Source organism: Thermobia domestica, chromosome 5 (genome assembly GCF_964235325.1).
Source record: "Thermobia domestica chromosome 5, izTheDome1.hap1.1, whole genome shotgun sequence".
Classification (NCBI taxonomy): Eukaryota; Metazoa; Arthropoda; class Insecta; order Zygentoma; family Lepismatidae; genus Thermobia; species Thermobia domestica.
Window position 1 is genome coordinate 55,151,324 of NC_137458.1, and position 22,364 is coordinate 55,173,687.

The following is a 22,364-nucleotide window of genomic DNA, read 5'->3' on the forward strand; positions in this document are numbered from 1 at the left end:
CAGTTAATAGTAAGCGATTAAAATTCATGCTATGTGAAGAAAGTAATACTTGCTGTAATTTATATGGTAGTGAAATCCTGGTAGATGCCATAATTCTGGAATCGAGTTGAAACGGATTTAGCTGTTTCAATTCATTATAAGTATTGATTACGAAGTCTTTGACCGACATTAATGAAAACTATTTTAGATAATCTTACTATTCTTCAGAATAAATCAACTCTGGAGTGGAAACCACGTTATCTCACATATAACACCTCAGTACTCACATATGTTTTAACAATTAGAGACAACTTCAAGACACATACTTCAGTCCCAAATTATTCTTTTCTTACACATCGTATTGCTTACGTCACTGTCGGCAATGTGCTCTCTTGGCCTATATTTCCGTTTACTGGAGTTCCTCAGGGATCAGCTCTTAGCCCCTTACTTTATATACTTTATTCTTCCGACATACCTCCAACTCTGCACAATGTATTTACTTTTCAATATGCAGACGATACGGCTTTCCTCGTTCTTGGCAAAACTGTACATCAACTTAATACTGCTCTTCAAACTACACTCAATAATTTCATCACCTGGTGTAAGAAGTGGCATCTAACTATCAACGAAGAAAAAACACAAGCAATAGTGTTCTTGCCACCTAAAAGACGTTCCAGAATTCACAGGAACCCAACTCTTTTCCCAGTCACCGTAGGTGGATATCTTATACATCCCACATTGACTGTTACCTACTTAGGCGTGGTCTTCGATTCCAAGCTCACCTGGAACGCCCACTTGAAGAGGCTAACAGATAAGGCTAAAAATAGATTGAATCTCTTACGCCGACTCACTGGAACAACTTGGGGCCTGAAAGCGAATGTCTTGCTTCACACCTATAAGGGTTTCTCCGCCCCGTCCTCACTTACGGACATACGGCCTGGTGCAATGCTTCTGCTTCATATTACGAAAAGCTCTGCATACTGGAGAGACACTTGATTCGTCTAGCCTATCGCCTTAAACTACCATATCCCACACGACTCACCTATGAACACATCTCCTTTCCGAAAATTACGGAACATCTTGCTGAATTACGTATTAGGTACGTCAACTCTCGCATACGCACAGGTCATCCGCTATTTTTAGACATCCTTCACTCCGACGCTCTCACCGACTCCACCTTTCGGTACAAACTTTCACCATTAAATATATTTATATCTCTATATATCAACAACACGCACCTGACACCGGACGAACGAGAAATCTACGACATTTATTTCATTGGTGATCACATTCCTAATCTTTTTCCATTATTGCAAGAGATCCTCACCATTAACAAGGGCTTCCCCCTGTGTTCATCAGTCCCAAGTCGCCCCGGGACAGAAGATATAACCCTGCATCTGTCTGATTAACACATTTATGTTTGTGACGTTCTAGCACTTCATCTCATTTCTCATCTTCATTACTTTACAATTTCTCCGGCCTCATGTTGCACCTATTCCTTATCTTTGATTTTCTTGCACTATATCATATGTATGTTTTTTTTTGCATTATATCATTATGCACTGTTACAGTTATTCTAGTTCTATATGTTATGTTTATTAGCATTAATAAAAATAAATGTAAAATGATATGAAATTAAATGATGATGAGTTCACAACCCTCTTAATAGATGTTCTACTTCAGCTGATAATAAAGAATATCCCTTAGCCCATCCCCTTCCTTTTCTTGCGCCTATTTTGAAGAATCACATGCCAAAGAGAGGGCGTAACCTTCTGAGAGGCAGGAGGATATAATCTATTACCCATAGACTCAAATTCTCTAAGAGGAATTATAAGGTCCCTTCCTCCTTAACTAAAAAAAAGTCCCAAATTCTCAAAACTATATATTTGATGAGAATAGCTTGTTTTACAGCACAATTCTTAATTATACGTTGAACTCTAATGGCGACTTACACAATTGTAATTATAAACATTTCCTTGACAACGGCTAACGTCACCATAACAACGTATAAACAAACATATATGGATTAATCTGCACATATGGATTACATTACTTCTTTTTTCTTCTTCTATTTTGTGGCAAGTGCTTGAGCACAGCAGCCCTGATTACTACTGAAATATACAATATACAACGCTATCGTTGTAAACTGTCATTTGAAATAGCTGAAGATCACTCTCCTCTTATAATTTGATTTCCTTTCTAATTCAAATTAAGCTCTACTGTCGCATCTTGCAGTATGGTGTTGTTTGTGAAGAGAACTATGTTGTTGTAGAAACCAAGCTGATTTAGAATTTTTCCTTCTTTCTCCGAATTCAAATATGAAGTCGCATATTCAAATACTTTGTAAATTGAAATTCTCCATGTAGTATCTCCTTCCAATTTATAGATGTTAACTATGACATTTGTAGCTACGTTTGCAGTGTATATGTTATTCTATTTTAGAAATATGCATTAAACGAAAGATTAAGAGAATGGTCAAAATAAATGCGGATTGTGCTCAATAAGATAATTAAATTTATTACATATGTATGAAATCACAATTTACGAAATTATCGATCTTATAGATGCTTCTAGCTTTTATATATCCCTTATTAAAATGCTTACCCTGCACTATAAGTAATTTCGATGGTTGGCTGGGCACAAGAACGGAGACAGTTGCATTTAAGTCCCTTGTCTTTGTGGGCAACTGAGTCAATTGGATCTAACTGATCTGTAATGACAAATAAACAATAAATTAATATACACCATACCAAGGGGAGTTGTCTAAATAATACTAGTTCTTAATCGTACCAAAACCGTTTTAGGAAACCTATTGGACATAGGTGCTACGTACTCTCAATTGGGAAGCCTACGATCACCTCAAGTGCCGTCCATTAGTTTGGAAATTTATGCTGAAGTTCGATAAGCGTGTATTTGGAGAAAACGTGTTAGATACTTATTTCTTTGAGAACTTTACAACGTTATTTAGTAAAGGCTAGTTTCATATTTCAGATTTAAATTTTCTATCATTTGTGTGATTTGTTTAATAATAGACATGAACGTATTACTAGCTATCTATACTTAGAATATTAGACAGTAGAAACATCTTTTTCTCACAATGATCTGAGCACATAAATCGCACCACAAGGTTGTCCAATCAGCACCGGTGTGATTTGTGACACTAGGGTAATAAGTCAGTTTTCTACTTTTGTTTTAGCATCAATAATAATGGAGTATAAACGAAAATCGTACAAGAGTGTGATAAATTAGTTCCTGAGAATATGAAATGCATAAGCTTTGCTTTGCAGAACCACATAAAGGAAATATTTTGTCTTAAATGCATGGTGTAGAAAACATTGCATTTAAAAAAATTCATTGGCCAGGCTATAGAATGTGATACGGGGTTTTGCTTTACGAAAATATACTCAATCAAATTATAATGCCAAAGTCATTTTTGGTTTGAAACTTGTTTGTTTGGACTAACACCAACAGATGTAAGGAAATTACCATACCATATTCTGAAAGATAACTATTACTTAAACAATCCATTTATAAAGATTTTTCGAAAGTATCTCAAACCCCATTCTTCGATAACAAGGAATATATATGTATTCCGAATTCCAGGATTTAACAAAGAGAATATACAGTAGTTTTTCGGCGCAGTGATGCAGTTTCGCCTGGCAAATTTAGGCCGAAATTAATTGTTTTTACATGTTTTACATGGATAAAACAAGGTTTCAGACACTCGTAAAAGAAGCTCATATGATTTAAGCTGAAAAAAGAAAGCGTTAGATTAGTATTATCTAGTAAAGAGAAAAAGACGATATCACTCTTGTTGTTTGTTACCCAAACGCCAACATATGCTACGTACAGTCAGCCACACAATTATTTATATCACTGGCTGGAATAATTCCATTAGATCTGATGCAGTAACTTCTGCTGGCACAAAAGCATGGACAGATGTAACTCAACTTAGATTTGAAAAGGGAACTACAGTAGGCAAACATTCGGAACGTACTCAAAAAGTTCAATTGGAACACTTGAAATAAATTTGAAAGAACAGTTGGTATTGTCACAGAGCCAAAGAAATACCAAATTGGAATATATGGAGAGCCAATTGGAACAATCGCAGCAAAAAATAAAAGTTGGAACGATTAGAGTTATCGCAGTCTGCTAAAATGTAACAATTTGAGCAATTTCACAGTGCCAAACCAGATCAATTGTCACTGAATCTCAAAGTAAATTTGATAGCTTGGAAGCCTGAATAGATGGTAATTATACCCAAATATCCGTATTATAAAGAGAAGTTTTGGATATCAAGAATGAATTAACGACTAGCAGTGAGACAAACACGAATCTTGCAACCAGAGAAATTGTTCCGGAATCACAGCTTGTCGTAATCATTACCGAATCGTATCATGCAGTTCCAAGATATAGGTATGAAGACCGAAGTTAACTGGAAATTACAACAAGGGAAGGCATCAGTTCAGATCTTAAGAGTGAAAAGGAGGAGAAAGACCAGAGCGTAATTCTACTCACATAAACCTAGAAATCTAAGATCTGTAAAGTTTAGTGATACAAAATCATTAAATGTACAGGCAAAATTTAGTGACATAAATTCTTAGACTAACTTATTTGGTCATATAGATGACATTACTCAAAGTACTTTTATAGAAAGATTTGAGTAAGAATGTGAATTGATAAGCATTGATAAAGCTAATTTTTGTTGAAAAAACGAAAGTATTATGTTTTTTATATTACCACTTACAACGATCTAAAGTTACTCAAACCTTACCAATCGGATTCGATAATTATAGCTTCCATCAGAAGTTTGTAACCGTACAAATTGCAACAGGTTCTAATGTCATCTCAATGTGTGAATTTGTTATTAATAGTACAAAATCAGATGAGTATGTAATATAGTGAAAATAAGAATGTGCTGAATAATGTTACAATTAAGAGCCTGTAGGTAACATTAGTATAAAACAAGGCAGTAGTAATGTAAAAGGAAATTCTAGATGTACCGGTAATGTAACAGAACCTAATTCGAATGATAATACAACTTTTAGAAACAATAGATACTATCAGCCTAATCCACTCAACAGATTTCGTAACAATTTGAGACTGATAGGAGGAAGGAATTTTTATAATAAGAGACACAAAAGAATTAATTTCTTGTCAGTTTTAGACATGATTTTGCAGTACAATCCGACTTAATAGATGCATCGCACAGTTATACTTTAAAATAACGCCTGCTGGTGTGAAAGATGTTGAAACCACGTCAGCAACCGAAATTCAAAGTCATAAAATTATGAACGTAGAAATTAGTGACAATACTTTAAATTCTCACACCGATTCTTCTGATATTGATACAGATAATTGTAATGAAACTATCCCTAAAGCTTTAACTTATGTTGTTGCTTATCAGTACATTCCTATACGTAACAGTTTTTGGTTATCTGATTATAATATAAGAGATAATTATGTAACAGACAATGACTTTGTTTTTCTTAAGAATGTGTTATACAGACATAATACACGTCAAAGTTAGTGATATAACACTGAAAGCCTTGATTGACACTGGCTTCAGTACATCTCTGATTTCTAAATTTTAGTGAAATCTCATTAAAGATATCCTTAAGCCAGGATTAAAAAAGAAGATTTAGTTGATTATTTTATAGTTGAGGTTTAAATTTAGTTGATTATATCGGTATACACGAAGAAGGGTTATGGGTAAGACACAAGTTCTGATTTCTCTGCAAGTTTATGAAATCTCAGTACCAATATTGGTTATAAATGAATTAAACGAAAATCTCTTAATAGGTCTAGATTTTCTCACGCAGTTACGTGCGTGTTGGATTGTAACAGTACGACGTTTCCTACACAAACTTTTAATGATAAACTTCTTTTAGATTTGATACCAGCTACTGATAATTTTACTTGCCAGTACTAACCTTTTGTAAATAATGACAATTTAAATGTAAATAATTATGGCAATATCATGACAGATATCGAAAAATCTAAAGTCAAGGATGCTACTGCTAAAAGCAAAATTTGCTTGTTTGACGATCGTGTGGATGAAATTATTTGTTCTATTGGTAACGAACATGAGAAATGTATATCAGAATTTAAGAATACTCTTCATAAATACACAAGTGTATTTTCAGAAATTCTGGGATGTTGAAAAACTTTTACGTATGCGATTGATGAAAATAGAGAAGAACCGATAGTATACCTTACAAATTAAGGGATGAAATAAGGACACAAATCAGAGAAAAGCTACAGATTATTCGTTCTTCAAAAAGTACACATCTAAATCCAATTCATGTCGTACCGAAAGAAGGATAGAAATTGACTGAGAATTTATCTTGACCTCAGAAAACTAAATGAACATATACGGCTATAACAAGTAAGGCACTCTCATTTCGATGAGATCCTCAGTTCTTTGCTGGGCAATACAATATTTGGAAATTCAGATCTTGCCTCAGCCTACAACCAAATATTATTGGAATAAAACTCTATGCCCTAAACTGCTCTTTCATTGGAAGGCTAATTGCATGAATTCTACCGAGTCGTATTTGGATTGATTACTGGAAGCCCTGTTTTAGCCGCTTGCCTAAATCAGGAATTAGGACAAGAGCTTGGTTCTAATGTTATCTTTCATGCTGATGACATTTTAGTAATGGGAAAGTACCCGGAGATTATTTGAGAAACCTTGATATTGTCCTGGAACATCTCGGAAACGTAGGTCTTACAATCAATTTGGAAAAATATTAAATTAAGGGATTGCATTGAATTTTTCGGCTATATCATTAATTTACATGGGATGTGGTTTAATGAATCAAATATTAATATACAGCTATAGAAGTTTGCCTTCACGAATAAACTTAAAGGAAACACGCCAAGTTTTAGGGTTGTTTAACTGGTTCCGAAGATTAATACCTCGGCTTTTCGAAATTGCAGAGCTCTATTTTCCATTACGAAAAAGAAATTCCTTGGAAGTGGGGTGATGCAAAAGAACGAAGAGTTTACAAACTGAAAGCTTCTACTATATAAAATGTTCATTGAAACCATCTAAATTTCCATCGTCTTTTTATAATTAGTGTTGCGATATTTCTACGGAATATCTTGGATATTATGACAGTCTAATTGTACTGCAGAAGTGCCAACTTTAATACCTAAGTCGTACAGTGGAGGAAGGGTATAAAACAACGAAATTGAACTGTCTGCTGTACATTTCACTCTTGAGAAGTTTTCCCTTTACTTCATTGGTCGTCATTTTGTAGTTTTGACGAGCCGCAATTCTCTACGTCATCTTAAAAGAGTTCAGGGATATAACAGTAGTTTACTGCGAAGGTTCTTGGAACTACAGTCCTTCGATTTCGAAGTGCATTACATAATAGGTAGATACGTCACCGATATTATTTCCGGACTTGGAACAACGATTCCTGTTCATAACTGCATTCAAGGTTCTTCAGGACGAGATAGCCAAAATATCTTTAGAAGAACTGAGAAAACAACAATTTACTTATGAGGATTCCGCAAGGATCATCAAACATTTAACATCTTGCAATAAGGATTGTGGTTTCCCATGACTTCAAATACAGGAACCGGAAGATGACATGTAATCCACCGATTCTGGTACCTCGCATACTAAAGGCGTACTGATGACTTCGGACATGGTCGGTATTTGAAGTACACTAGCTAATCAGTTAATTCTTTTACTGGAAGACACAGGGGACCCAAATCAAGAATTATATCAATGATTGCTAGGAGGATATTTAAACCAAACATAATTATCAGGCTAGATATAAACCCATGTTGTCAATCATGCCTAAGACACCCTACCCTTTTATTTCTATAGATCTATGTGAGCCTTTGCAACGAATACATACTAGTGACACATATGTTCTCACAGTAATGGACGTATTTTCGAGGTATTTTGTGCCATATCCTTTCAGAAAAACAACTTTCTCAGTAATTGTGCACATGATTTGAATGTATTTATATGTATTGAGCATGTTCTTTCCTATTGAGCATTTTCTCTGCGATAATGCTGGTTAGTTTCGCAGTAAGTTTTCTCTTCATGCGATGAAAAATGCTAACAATAGTTCATTTTCTTATCTCATACCAGCCGTGTAGTTCAATAGTAGAAAATATTCATTATAATCTGTGAATGCTGTTTCAACCTTGGAACCAAAACAATCACTCTGACTGGATCAAACATGTAACTGAAAGTACATATTTCTTAACATTTTCTGTTTTTGACATTTTGGGTATCGCTCCAGCAAATATTCATAATGGGACAGATTCCATAAAACTGATAGAACCAAAATTTTGGTATCAAACTTGGTGAAAGACAATGACATTGATTATTTTCATCATATCAGTATGGTGGATCTTCGTAGAACATAGATATTCCTATTACGAAATCAGAAAATTGAAGATCAACAAACTGACAAATCTAAAATAAATTCAACGATTTCGTTTTTGTTCGATTACACTCACAAACTAACGCATTATTGAAGACAATCTACGCATTCTGTGTTATATACGCAGGATCTTAGTTATGCACTAAACAGATTGAGGAAAAGATCTTCGAATTATGTGTTGTTAAAGCTGATGAACTTATAGATTTGGGTAATATAGATGAATAAGAAAATGTCGCCTTTCGCATCATATGAAAAACCAATAGATACATATTGTTAATACCTTAGTTCCTAAAGAGGTGTTGTCCAAAGTTAGTATAAATAATGTTGATTTATCTGATTAATTCTTGGTAGAATAACTTTCCCGTTATGGAATTCATTTTGATATTAATTATTAAGTTATTGTTATTATTTATTGTGATCTATATTCTGTATTTTGAAAATACCAATCATATTTTCCAATTTTATTTTAGCTGTACTCGAACGGAGGAATACTGTTCTGTTGTATTCTTGATTTATATTGATATAACAACAATTGTAATTTATTATCGACGAAAGAATCCTACTTTGGGAATAATTAAATATTTTTTTTCAAATCTTGAATTTGCCTTCTCTTCAACGATTAAGTAAAATGTAATTGATTATTATGAATTGAAATATAGAAATCTGATATTGAAGATAAAAGTATAATATATTATACTATTGATTTGTAATTTTAATACACTAGTACAATTCAGAAAATAAGGTGACTATGAACATCATACGTATAGTACTTGAAAGCCCAGTAATTATTTCTTCAATTGAGAACAATTAAAGGAGTCTCTTAGTTCGGAAGCCATATACAATGATAATGTGTATTTTCCATTTACTCATTACTTATTTAGGACAAATTGCTACACTAATATGCACTAGCTACTCATTAGAAGAAGAATAAGCAGAAAATGTAATATTTGCTGATATTAAAAAAATGTTGTTGGTAATGTTTCTTTTTTGATTGCCATGAGCAGGTGACTGTTTATTCGCTGCTTTGGCAGTATACTTATATGGAGTTGGTTACTAAGGTAAGAGCTCTAGTTTTCATGTACTTGTTGACAGTTAATTACCAAGATATAAGGAGCCTAGATGTCATGTAATACGGACGTATTGTTGAAAAGTGATTGACGATTATTGCAAAATATAGTGTGCTTTACGTAATTTAACTTGTGTGATATCCTTTAAAGAATCTTCGTAATAAAGTGGAAGTAAGTTTAGATGGAATATATTACAAGATTTTGAACAATTCGAAATGTGGTTAATGATATATGTGATCTTAATAAATTCAATTGAGGGGATTTATCTTATAATACTGAAAATATGGATATTTTTAAGCATAAGAAAACAGCAATTTAAAATCTATCCAATTTCTTTCCATGTGGAACCCATAAAGTATAATTTATGACTTTTATTTTATTTTTGACATCTCTCTCTAAGAAGAGCTGCTATTTTCCAGTAGTGCAGACTGTGAATCCAGTATTTTCTGGATTGTGAATTCAAAGAGTGCAATTGTTGTAAAATAATAGTAAGAATATACAGAACATGTAAAAACAAAGAAAATTCTTTCGCGTAAATGAAAAAAAGTTTTCTCCACATACAAAATGTTATAGAGTGCAAACGATGTTTTGAAGGGAAGTGAAAACATCTTGCTCTAAAGAAGCATGAAATTATTCTATAATGGTCGACGCCAAAGAACATTTTGTTGAACTAGGTCGGCGTTTGAAAACGAAAAAAAAAAAATAAAGGAAAGTTTGAATAAAAAATTGGTTTCCATTTTCTGTTACAGGTAATGGTTGGTAATCAGATATGTGCCTATTTGTGTGTTATGACCAAATCTCTTTATCAAGCAATACTGTCTTTTACCAGTAAGACAATATTTGGAAGGGATTGAGAGATGATTGCAAATATAAAAGAAACATTCTGACAATCTTGCTAATCAAGAAACATTCTGAAACTGGAAACCGACAAGCTTCCACTAATCTGTTTGTTTTAAAAACCAAATACAGAATTTTCCCTTCATTTTATAAAGATAACCACGAAAGTTCTGTCGCTTTTTCACCCACCACCTTCGTACATTGATATGGTACTTAAAACGTGCCAGAAAGATGAAAAATAGTCCTCATCAGTATCCATGACCTTCTGCCAACGTTCTGGAAGGCCATGGATTCCATCGCGGTAGAACCTAGTGGGCCGTAATGCTGAGAAGGTGTCGAGTGCATTTTGCACTTCTACTACGGATTATTTGAACTGGCATCCTCTGAGCTGATTCTCCAAGGAATGGAACAGGTTATATTCGGATGGTGCAATATCCAGGGAGTGTGACGGGTGGAATAGTTTTTTCCATCCAAGGCGTAGAATGGTGTTCCGGGTCATTCTAGTCACGTGAGACTTTAGAGCTGTCATGTAACACGAAAACCCTATACGATTCAGAAGTGCTAGCTTCAGAGTTTTGAGTTTTCTTGAACAAAACTCAACTGCTGACAGTACATATTTGCATTGGTGCTCTGACCAGGTAGTAGGAATTCCCGTTGCACGATGCCGCGAAAAGTCCACTAAACATATAGAAGGACCTTCGTCTGGTGCAGTACTGGTTTCGACTGTTTTGTAACCAGTTCATGGGATAGTAACTAATGATGACGGCGCCGTGGAGCTTCGTCCGGTACCAACTTCTCATCACATATCAACACTCTGTCCAAAAATGGCTCCTTCCTCAGAGTAGATAGCAAAGAACCACAGATGTCTGCTCGCGTTGTCTTCTGGCTCGGAGATAAATCATGTAGAACCCATCGACCCAACTTGTAGTGCTTTTCAAATTGAAGGAGGTGCTGCCAAATGGTTCCTCCGCTCACACTATATTGTAGTCCCAGTTAACCACATGTCTGGCCATTGTTCGCTTCAATTGCTGCTTGAAGAACTTCATTTTGTACATGTTTTGGTCTTCTGGCATGTGGTGGATCTTCGAGTGTTTCGTCGCCCTCCTTAGACTTGTTAAACCACCACTGCACTGTCCGTGTAGTCATGATATCCTCACTAACGGACTGGCACATCTGCCACTCCACTGCAACGGCGTTTGGCCTCAGATTATATTAGTACGACACGCCCTTATGACGTTGTGTGCAGGTCCGATGTTTATTCTGTCCTTACGAAAGCTCATGGCGCAAGAGAGCTGTAACAATCTGGTAGTATGTTGAACATACCCACATCAACAACTGGCCTTCGCCTTATCTATATTTGCATTCATCTCAAGGTGTGAAGGCCAATAGGACAGACGTCTAAAAACGACAGCACTTTCTTGGTTACCTTTTATAAAATATAGCTATATGTCGGTTGATGAACAAGTTTTGTCATTTGTTGGAAATTGTGATATTGTTCAGTATGAAAGAAGCGGAAGTTTCAAGAATGATTATGCAATGCCAAATAATTGTTTTCTATGGAGAATTTGTCTCACGGCCAGGAATCCAAATGAGAGTCAAAAGAAATTTGAGACCTATTAATGTCAGGCAACTCACTGAAACCATAACAAACACTTGAAGAATTAACTACGTTAAATTATTTAACCAGTGTGTATTTCTAGACAAGGAATATGCTTCAGCAAGGAATGACACCGAACAATAACTTGCGAAAGTCAGTTTGAGATACTTTCAAATGATGAGGGTTTGTAAACTATGAGAAGCAGCCAGGGATAAAGAGCTAAACTCATTGGTTTGTAGATCTTGCTTTTATATGTTTCTTGGATAACGCATCTTAATGTCCTGCGGAAAAAGTGTTTGAAATGAATATGGAAATTAGTTTGCAGTTTATGTTCCTGTAAACACGAAGCTAGTCTGTGAATCAAGAACTTGTGCATAGTTGGCCATGTTCTTTCTTCATGCTTTATAGTTATTTAGCTGTTTATATTACTATTGCTATTTTATTGGTGTTAGAAACAGTATGAACAGTGCTTAGCTTGCCTAGAAATACTTTGAAGTTCTGGATGTGTATACTTCATATATGGAATTAAGAGTGTACATATTTTAGTTTAGTACTTTTAGGATAAATATTTCTGAAATAATGGTCAACAGGAATCTTTCTTTCTGTATAAGTTCCAATGGTATTGAATGAAATGCACGATTATTAAAAGACACAATTATTAAATACATTCCAATTTAATATAAATTTCATTTCATAATTAAAGTATCATTTAATAAAATGTTATGTAGAAAAAGAAAATGAGAAAACCTTAACTATTTATTGTTATTACAAGATGTATGGGCAATGTCGGAAATGTTCTTCTTAATTGGAAATTAATATTTCATGTTTATTTCTAACAAAATCTCTAAAATAACAAACTTTAACAAAATAATGCATAATTGTAATTAAGTGATTTTTTGAATACCTCATAAATTAAGCAACAAATGGATACTTAAGTGTGTTAGGAAAGTAAACAAATGCTGGTGATCAGACTGTTATTGGAATTAAAGAATCGCATATTTTACACCATACAGCAAGGAAAACTACCAAATGAAAGTACACCTGTGTGAAAAAATATGCTGGACATAGGTGGCACTGAAACTATCCGCAAAAGGATAGTTTGCTGACACTAGTAAAGGATATGATCACCGCCCATAACAATGCAGGAGGGTCTAGGGACCTCGATATCCACTCTATGCGTTGAATATGGTGTTGCTCTAAGTACTGATCGACTAGTTGTGTTCTATGGGGATGAGGATTATCATCCTGTGAAATGAATCCCTGACCTGTAGCACGTTCGAAGGCTACAACGTGACGATTCAGAACATCATCCCTATGCTATTATTGTGCCATGCGGGAGAACATATAGATCTATACCCTCCAAGCGAGATGCTACCATATACAAGCACACCTACACACCATATCTATCCCATTCATGAATATTGGATGGACGTTAATGGGTTCCTGTATCTCTAGTTCAACCTGCGTCTAGAATCACTGTCCAGAGAAAATCTAAACTCACCAGCAAAGAGAACTGACTGCCATTGCTCCTGGGCCTATTCACATGCACTCCTTCCGAATTTAATCGCTGCCTCTTGGGACACCGGGTAAGGGGTACACACACATCACTGGTCTTCTGGCATACAACTCATCCTCGTGAACTCGCCTGTTTATTATACTCGTTAATAGAGGACTTCCAGTGGCAGCAACAGCCTCCACACGCACTTGCGTTGCTGTTGCCGACCTGTTTCTTCGTCTTGTCAATTGAATATACCGATCATCCCTGGCCGATGTCACACGCTATCGACCGCCCCTGTAACTTCACGAAGCACTGTGCGGGCTCTAGAACTTGCTTCATACCCTTGTGACCACTGCTCGATAGACATTGAGCCACCGGGTCACGTCGGCCTGACGCTGCCCTGCTTGGAATTTACCGATGGCACGCCAGCGTAATTCATCAAGTAAATGATGATGCGTTGTCACATTCCACTAGACTTGCTTCTGGACTCTACACACTATATCGGCCAACAATTCCGTGAGCTCATATAGTCCTCACCTTATTACTAGTACTTTACGAAGTCCTGTGAAGGTAGCATAATCGCGAGTTCTTCCATACAATCTTTCCCGGATCATTCGTCAATGCTCTTTGTACTATGACATCCATTTTCTCTGCATTTCATAACCACCGCCCACGTTCATGAGCACCAGTGTATTTTTGTAGTATTATTTAAAGATGAGCATTTTTCACATTTGGAAGGGTACAAACCGGTCCAAGAGATGTTGCTTGTGAATTTGTGTATTAATTTCAGTTAATGCATCTGAAAATTTAAAAGTAACTCTGAAAGTAAAAGTTGTATTTATACAATAATGAAAACTTTATATCTCAATCTGAATAAATGTTGAGGTATTATATTTACAATTGCGATATCAGTACATTGTAGTTTGATATAAATTTAGAAACTTGAATATGAAAATTTTACTGCATTCTGTTAGACGTAAAGCTATAGTTCTGGAACGAGAGCACTATTCAAAGAATATTGAAAGTGACTAATATGATATTTAAAACGTCTTTCTCAACCTTGTTCATCCCATTTTACCGCTGTTCTATTCCATTGTTCTAAAATAATACTGTTATTACACTATATAATGTTAAAGATCTTTGATTTTTATCAAAGAAGTATCTATGATTTTTCTCTCTTCTGCCAATTTCAATGAATGTCCACTTTACATGATGTAAGTAAGCTATTCATGCCCCAATGTAATACTGGCTTATGCATACATGAAATGAAGATACTAAATGACATAACAATGAATAAATGTCAAACATGAACATCTGTGATTAGTATACAACTTATAGTTCTCACACATGTATGTGTCTACTATAGGTAATAAACATGTACCATTTTTGATTAATTGATATACCGGCTTTCGGGTATTTTGACAAAAGCAGAGGACAGTGCTCTCATTGGATAACGGATAAACACTGGTTTTCTTGAATAAGTAGCACATACACTACAAGAACATTCATAATCTTAATATGGAAAGAAATACCAGTTACCTTGATTTCTTTTGATGCATTCAAGTCCTTTTTCATCACAAAGTTTCTGTTTCTCTGCAATAAAAATAAATACACATGGTCATGTTCATATCATTGATTCTTTTTACTGTAATGTCTATGGTAGTTTTTCTAACATCTACTGTAGATATTTTAACGCATAAATATTATTGAGTACTGTTTAAGAAAACTGTTAGAAAAACGAGAAACTGAAAATAATATAACTTCAATAAAAATAAATAAAAGTTAAGGTCTGTTTCACTTCTATTCTTAGACTAAATCATTTTATGCTGCAGTTATTAACGGAACATTTTTTTTGCGATCTTAGAAATTTTATTATGACATTTTCAGAAAACCTCGTACAAAAGAAGAAAAAAACTCTCAAAATTCAACCTACCACTTTATCATTTTCCATAAGAGATTACTTATGATATTTGTGAGGTTTACTAAGGAAAATTTTATTTCTCAAACAACAAAGAAATCGCATAATTCGTATTTAAGAAAAATATAAGAATATTTACAATGAAGAATATACCACCCATTATAGATATTTTCATATTAATTAATTTAATCACCGTCATCGACTTAGAAATCAAATATTTATTAATGGAATAAGAACAAAATTGCATTGGTTGTTTATGAAAAACTGTCAGGAAAAAAATACCACTAAGAATAAATTTTTTATTGCAGGTTTCTCGAGAAAACATGAAATATGTTGTATTTTCAGGTAATTAATCAAAGATTTATGTATGAAATGTAAAGAAAAAGATTACCTCATTGACTTTGAGAAAATATTTCGAACAAAACAATTATCCATGGTAGATTGGTTTGGAACAAACAAGTTATACATTATCGGATAATTAATGAAATATGTCTTTACGAGAAATAAAAGAAACTATCTGAGTCAATTTTGTACTAGTGCTCACTGCCATGAATATACTACCTCTCGTACAATTTCTTAAGAGAAATAACTTGTATCACAGTATAAAGTTGATAATGCATTACTGATACATGAAATATAAATAAAATATTTAGAATAGTTTAAAATAAAACCGCATTTTTGCCACTATTCAGTAAATTTCCTGTTCTGGATAGGAAGAATATTGTAGAAACCCCGAGAACCTTAAGTTTAGAATTTGGCACAATTTCATTGAACGATATGATTTCTAGGCGAGTGGACACGTTCGATTCAGACGGACGAACGAATATTCAAAATAGTCTTTTAGGAATGTAGAAGCTATGAAATGTGTAAACCCCTGTCATGTCTAATAGAATATGCTTCTAGATCATCATACTTAATTATCAACTATTTCGCACCAAGTATCGCTTGTCAGACACGATTGAGTTTGCGTGAATAAATGGAGTTTATAGTTATGACAATGTATAAATGTACTTACATCAATCACTTACGTAAATCAGAAACTGTGCACTGATCGTGAATAATAATAATAATAATAATAATAATAATAATAATAATAATAATAATAATAATAATAATAATAATAATAATAATAATAATAATAATAATTATAATAATAATAAAGGAGGAATAATGATGACGATAAAGGATAAAAGAATCATAATAAAAAATACCTAAAATGTGATTAAGAAAATAAATTGACTTATAGGCACTTCAACTCGTCTCTACCCCTTGGTATTTTCGTAAGAAACATTTCTCGATACAATTTAAATAATTATCAAATAACGTATGACATCGTATCTTTTCCTTAGAATTCGTAACCAAAATTAAAATCTTATTCTCAACTTGAGAAAATATATTTGAACTGTTTTTGAGTTGAAGACTGAAGTGATGAGTAATTCTACTAGAGATTGTTTCTTCATACATACCTCAATATGTGGACTAGGCTTACATGAAATGTTTTCAACCAGCCATCAGATTTTGTATATCAAATAAGTGGCCGTCGTAGGCAAGTGGTTACGGCAATAGTTTTTCTACCAAGAATCCCTGAAAGTCCGAAATTTTATCGTATTTTAATTTCGATCCGTACTCTGTGTGAAATGTATGTAGGAGAAAAGCGATTTCCAAATGACGAGAATGATGAGAAATTGGAGTTTGTCCATGAAAGGAGACATTATTTCTTTCCATGGTTGCATTATTTATTTATTCGAATAATTTTAACCAAACCGTATGTGATGTATGATAAAAGTTTGTTTCTTCGTTTGTCATACATGCACACAACGGATTATAAAATCAATGATATAGAACATCGTTAGACCACGTCCCCGACAATAGAGATAAATCTACAAATAGAGTAATTCTTTGTGAATCGAATAGACAGAAAAGCATATTTTATTGCTCTCAACGCTTACGAACTATTGAATGCGTGTTGAAATGTTAGGTATATGTTAGATTGCATATGTCCAGGAGTTTGTGATAGTAGGAAAAGTACGGGACCCGACCTAGTGGAGTTACAGCAGTTAACGGTAGATACGTTTATTGCTGACTGTTATATCGTGAGTTCATGCGTACGGATGTGCATTAGTTTTCTCTTAACGATTCTGGTCAGTGTAGCTGCCATCTCATCTTGTTTTGTGTTATTATGTTCAACTTTCGGTAAATCTTCTTGTATTTTTTTTTTTTTTGGAGATTTGACTTTCAGCATAACAAGTAAAAAAACCCAAGAGCACGAGCTAGAAGTATTCTTGCTGTACTGTACTGTGGGGTTACAACCACAGTTATTTGCTCAATTATCAGTTCTTTACTGAAAGAATGTGGGGATAGCACTTCGCATGGCAAGAGAGAAAGTACGTGGGGATCTGAGCAGTACAGCGCTGAATTAATTAATTGGGGATGAATGAAATGAAATGCATGTTTTCCAATAGAAGAAATCACAGAGACGCAAAGGTTAGGAAAGGAAAGGGTTTTACTGTACCTCAGCCATTTCGATATGATGAGCCTCTTCAATTATCGAGTGAAGCCTTATCCTCCAATCCGTTGAGTGTTTCCGTCTGGTATCGATCCCGGACCTCACGTTCGAGAGTGAAGAACCTCTCGATCTCAGGGCAACAGCTTTCAGATGTCCTGGCCTCTTCGGAATGACACCTCTGTCATGCAGTGGATGGTGAGGGCCCAGGCGTGCCGACCGTCTCCCAATTGCTGTTACGACGACTCTTCTGAATAGGGGTCCAAAGTATGTTTCTGGCGGCTTCTGTCACACTTCTCTCCTCGAGGGTTCCGTGTCCCCTGGTTTTGTTCTACTTCCTAGCTTTCGCTTCTTCCTGGTGCTCCGCACGTGGATGACTAGCTCATCACAATTATGTTGGTTAATAGGGAAGTTTAATTGCTGAAACGGCGTGGCTGAGTTTGTTTTGGTGAAGTTACGGAAACTAGGAAGAGAATGGTAAGCATGCATTTGTATTGGGATGAGGTGACAACATAGGGAAGTCTCTTCTTTATTATTTAATAATTACAATTTCTTGTTTGAAGAACAAAATAACTACATACAGGGAGAATTCAAAATAGGCGCTTAGTCTGATATCCTCTACAGTATATGTTCGGAAAATGGTAGTGAAAATGAGAAACTTAGCTGCTTCACACTAGTATGAGTTTGCTACTTTGTAAATGAACTGAAATCTTTGAATTTTACGATTATGCCGGTTAAGCTAAAGGAGACGGTGATGGTGAGTAATGAATGAAATGGTGGAATGAAGAAAGTGGGAGGAAACGGGAGAACCCCGAGGAAAACTATGCACACGTTGTATGTCCACCACAAAGTTTACTTGGCGGGGGTTGGGATCGAACCCGGGACCTCAAGCACCAGAGGTAAGCGCTCTACCACTGAGCCACCGTTGTTACTTTGTGTTGCATGCAAATATACGGGAAAGGGCCTAATAGTAAACCTCAATTTTTAAATTAATCAAGGGCTTGTAACCGTTCGTAAGTAGTAAAATAGTTAATCATTGAACAAGACAAGGGGAAAATACAAACTAACTGAGAAATGAAACAACGTTGGTGGAAAGTACTATTGAAAACCAACCAGAGAAGCTTCTTAAGTTAGATACGATGAACAACTTCGCTTCAGAACAGAACCCCACTTCCTACTGACTGTTAGTGACGAGAAAATTTCGTTTTGGAACCTATTGAATACAAGTGATGCAAAGTTTGAATCATAGGTAAGCCGCCAATATGTTGAAGTAGGGATGATAAAAAGTAAGATGATAGATGGACTGCTCTAATCTTAGTCATGGATTTTACTTTCAGTTATCATATGCTTCAGAAATTCGTAAAGTCTGGATTTTATCGAAACAGAGTTTGGTCATTCATATATACTTCTTTTCGATGATTTATGTGTCTTTATTTCGATATTTCAGTAGTCGTAAATTTGCTACTGCTACTGTATCTATGAATTGTAGTCCAGGAAGTCAATGTACGGAATAATCTACATTGATATTAACGTTTCGTGTTAACTGATAAGGTGATCATTCTCTTCGATGTAGTAACTGTCTACTCTTTAAATGAAAGTTTACTATCTAAGAACTCACCGACCGATGTTGAGAAAATTTTCGCAACCAACGCAAGGCATTACGTGAATGAAAATATAATAACCGTACGACTTCTACCGTTGGGTGATTGAGATTTCTTGCAAATTTGTGGGAGACAAAAGAATTGTCGTTTCCAGCCAATTTGAACCCATTAAGCCTAAGAATATTGAGCCGATAGTCTCAGTCATTCCTTTACGTACCTAACCTTGGAAAGCATCTCATGCAGTTTGTAACTTAATGTCAGGTAACCGTCACTCACTACATATTGTAGACACAAAGTTATCATCATTGTACGACCCTCAATTAGCAAATCAATTGTATTTTCAAGGATGTCTTGTATGGTGAATAATAACTGATTCATAGTGAGTGTATAGTGGTTGGCGCATGGAAGATGTTGGCCTTAAAAGGTAATATTTGTAATAATGGTACGCCTTCAGTGGATTTCAAAAGATTCGGTCATCTCCAGAAATAAAAACAGCTAGCCTCCGATGACTTATTCGATAGTTGTAAGTTTTCAAGGAACTAATTTTCAATATTTTCAGTCTTTTATTTTTATCATGAATCACAGTTCAGGATCGTGATAAATTCATTGGTGGTCATGCTGCTGCTCTTGTACTTATTCCTATAGTAGACGCATTTTTTGTATACTAGCTTAGTTCTCCGCTGGAATCAATTACGGTGTGAGTTTTGTGAAACACTTCAGTGATGAACATATGTTCGTTGTTTATTCCTCGTGTGGAGCTGAAAGGAAGGCATCATTCATCATGCATGTATCATTACATTTTCTACATTTACTTGCATGCACTTACAGCCACGAATACCACTATCGGAATACCGGGTGGTTGTTGAAGACTTGATAGAGACTAGGTGGTAGACGCCTTACTCTGAACGAAGTGGGTGTGCACCACTCCGTCTTAGCTTTTGTATAAGTCCAATTATGTTATTTGGAGTATCAAATCTTTAAAAAGAAACATATAAAAATGTAAAATGTCTAAAAATTTGCACCAATTATTTGATACGTATTTTGAGTTTGTAAGTGTTGTGTTTTGGTTAATTCATGATTTTATCGCTTTTCCATTTATTATTATTTTGCTGTCATGTGTTTTGTCGACAGTGATGGTTATCTGCTGTATTTCTCATTATCTCTGATGTGATAACTCCAGCTGATCCTCCAATGTAGATATGTCTAGGAGCTTAGTAAGGAAAGAGCGTAAAGTATCCCTATAAGTGCCCAAGTGTAAAAGCGTGGCGTTAACATACTGATTTCGTTTATAGATGTTTCTTAAACACCATATTTTACAAATAAACAATCATTAAATACGGATGATGTTTTATTCCTCCGTAAGACATCGAAACCAATGAAGAGTGAGATAAGTATTCCCTAAATAAAGGAAGTGGAAAGTACAAGTTTCATGATCCCTGTAGTCCGATACATCGCAATAGAAGATAAAAATGTTGATACAACTAATGGAGAAGCTACCTGCTTGTGTGGTACTAAGGGTAATGATCCCATTTCTTTAGTAATATCGTTATTACGTACAACACTGGGGATGTTGAAAAATATTAATAGTAACTATGTAGTGGTACTTTATTAATGAAAACAGTAGATCATGTACAAACTGCGATACCACTTAAATTCAATAACGTGGACTCACTTCTCCCATTAATAGAACGTCACCGCCTACTGGATGCTAGTCGGACAGTGATTTCATGTTGGACTTTCATAAGCGCGAGTGGAGTAGAGATTGAATTTGAACTGCCAGGTGAAGATTTCGTAGTAGATCGTATTAAATCACTCATTCGTACTATTGGTTTGCTCCCGGAATGTGAGAAGGCTGGATATAGCGACCGAAAGTAGAGCATTACATTTCTAGTGCTTTTCGTTGGTTTAAATATCAACATTTCGGCACACATACACGACGAGTAATTGGCAGACTGGTGTTTGTACCAATACTTGCCACGAAAGTGATGGCACGAATGTCTGTACATTGACCAAACCATTTTGTGTCAACTATAAGGGTGATCAATATGATTTGGCTAGGTTGTGGTATAGTTTTTCAGAGAGAAAAATATGCGAGAACTTATGGTTGTCGGAGAATTTCTGCAGCCGAACCAAATCGTCTTTTAAAACAGTGAAATCCAATCTTGCTTCGTGTTTGTTTGTCACTGTTGATACTATTGCTCCGAATTCTGTGCCAAACCACATATATGATGCTTCCATTAACATCTGACGTGTGATGTTTCTGAACTTCAATTAGACCACTTAATGCGATCCTTCCATAACATTTCATGATCGCAATGGTGGTCTGAAGCTAATGCCACTGCATCGAGTCTCGGCATATATGACTAGCATTAAATTGAGCCAGGATAGTCGGCGTCGTCTTAATAATGCCTCGGCTCACCGAGGAAACTATAATCTCCAACACGTCTTAAACTACTTCGATTTCAGAAGAATGAACTGATTGATAGTGAGTAGACGGCGATTGACTCTAGAAAAAAACTTCATGTTAAGCGATCGTATGGAACTTTTACAATAGAATCGAAGCGGATTCGGAAGCAATCTTGAGAAAATAAAGCAACTGCTTTTTGACTTGTTTGCTTTCACCAAACTAATTTAAATCTTGCTTACACATCTTTCTTTGAATCTCATAATTGACATCACTTGTAGGTGTAGTAATTATACTGACGGTTGCGCTACTTGCTGCTAAGTCAAATTCACGAAGCCTTATACTATTGTCAATCTTGCTAATATTTTTGATATGGTCAACGCTTATGGCACAATTATAGGTAGTGGATTTTGAATCAACGACATGACGGGATCTTCGTAGTGACATGGAATTATTCATAAACAACTTTCTTGATGAAGATTATTTTAGGAAACGTATGGGAATAGTTTCTCAGAGCGATTTCCGTAATACAACAGTTTCCAAAAGCTG

At 35.1% G+C, this 22,364-nt stretch overlaps 1 long non-coding RNA gene across 1 annotated transcript in view; it reads right to left on the reverse strand.

Annotated features, from left to right (window-relative positions):
- Positions 1–2,584: 2,584 nt before the first annotated feature.
- The window catches only part of LOC145684652 (uncharacterized), a 65,113-nt gene continuing 45,333 nt past the window's right edge, over positions 2,585–22,364 (reverse strand). Inside the window, exons 4-5 of the long non-coding RNA XR_014131347.1 lie at positions 14,929–14,982; positions 2,585–2,689 (exon numbers count right to left, since the gene is read on the reverse strand). This is a non-coding gene — a long non-coding RNA (uncharacterized LOC145684652). The remainder of the gene's footprint in view (positions 2,690–14,928; positions 14,983–22,364) is intronic.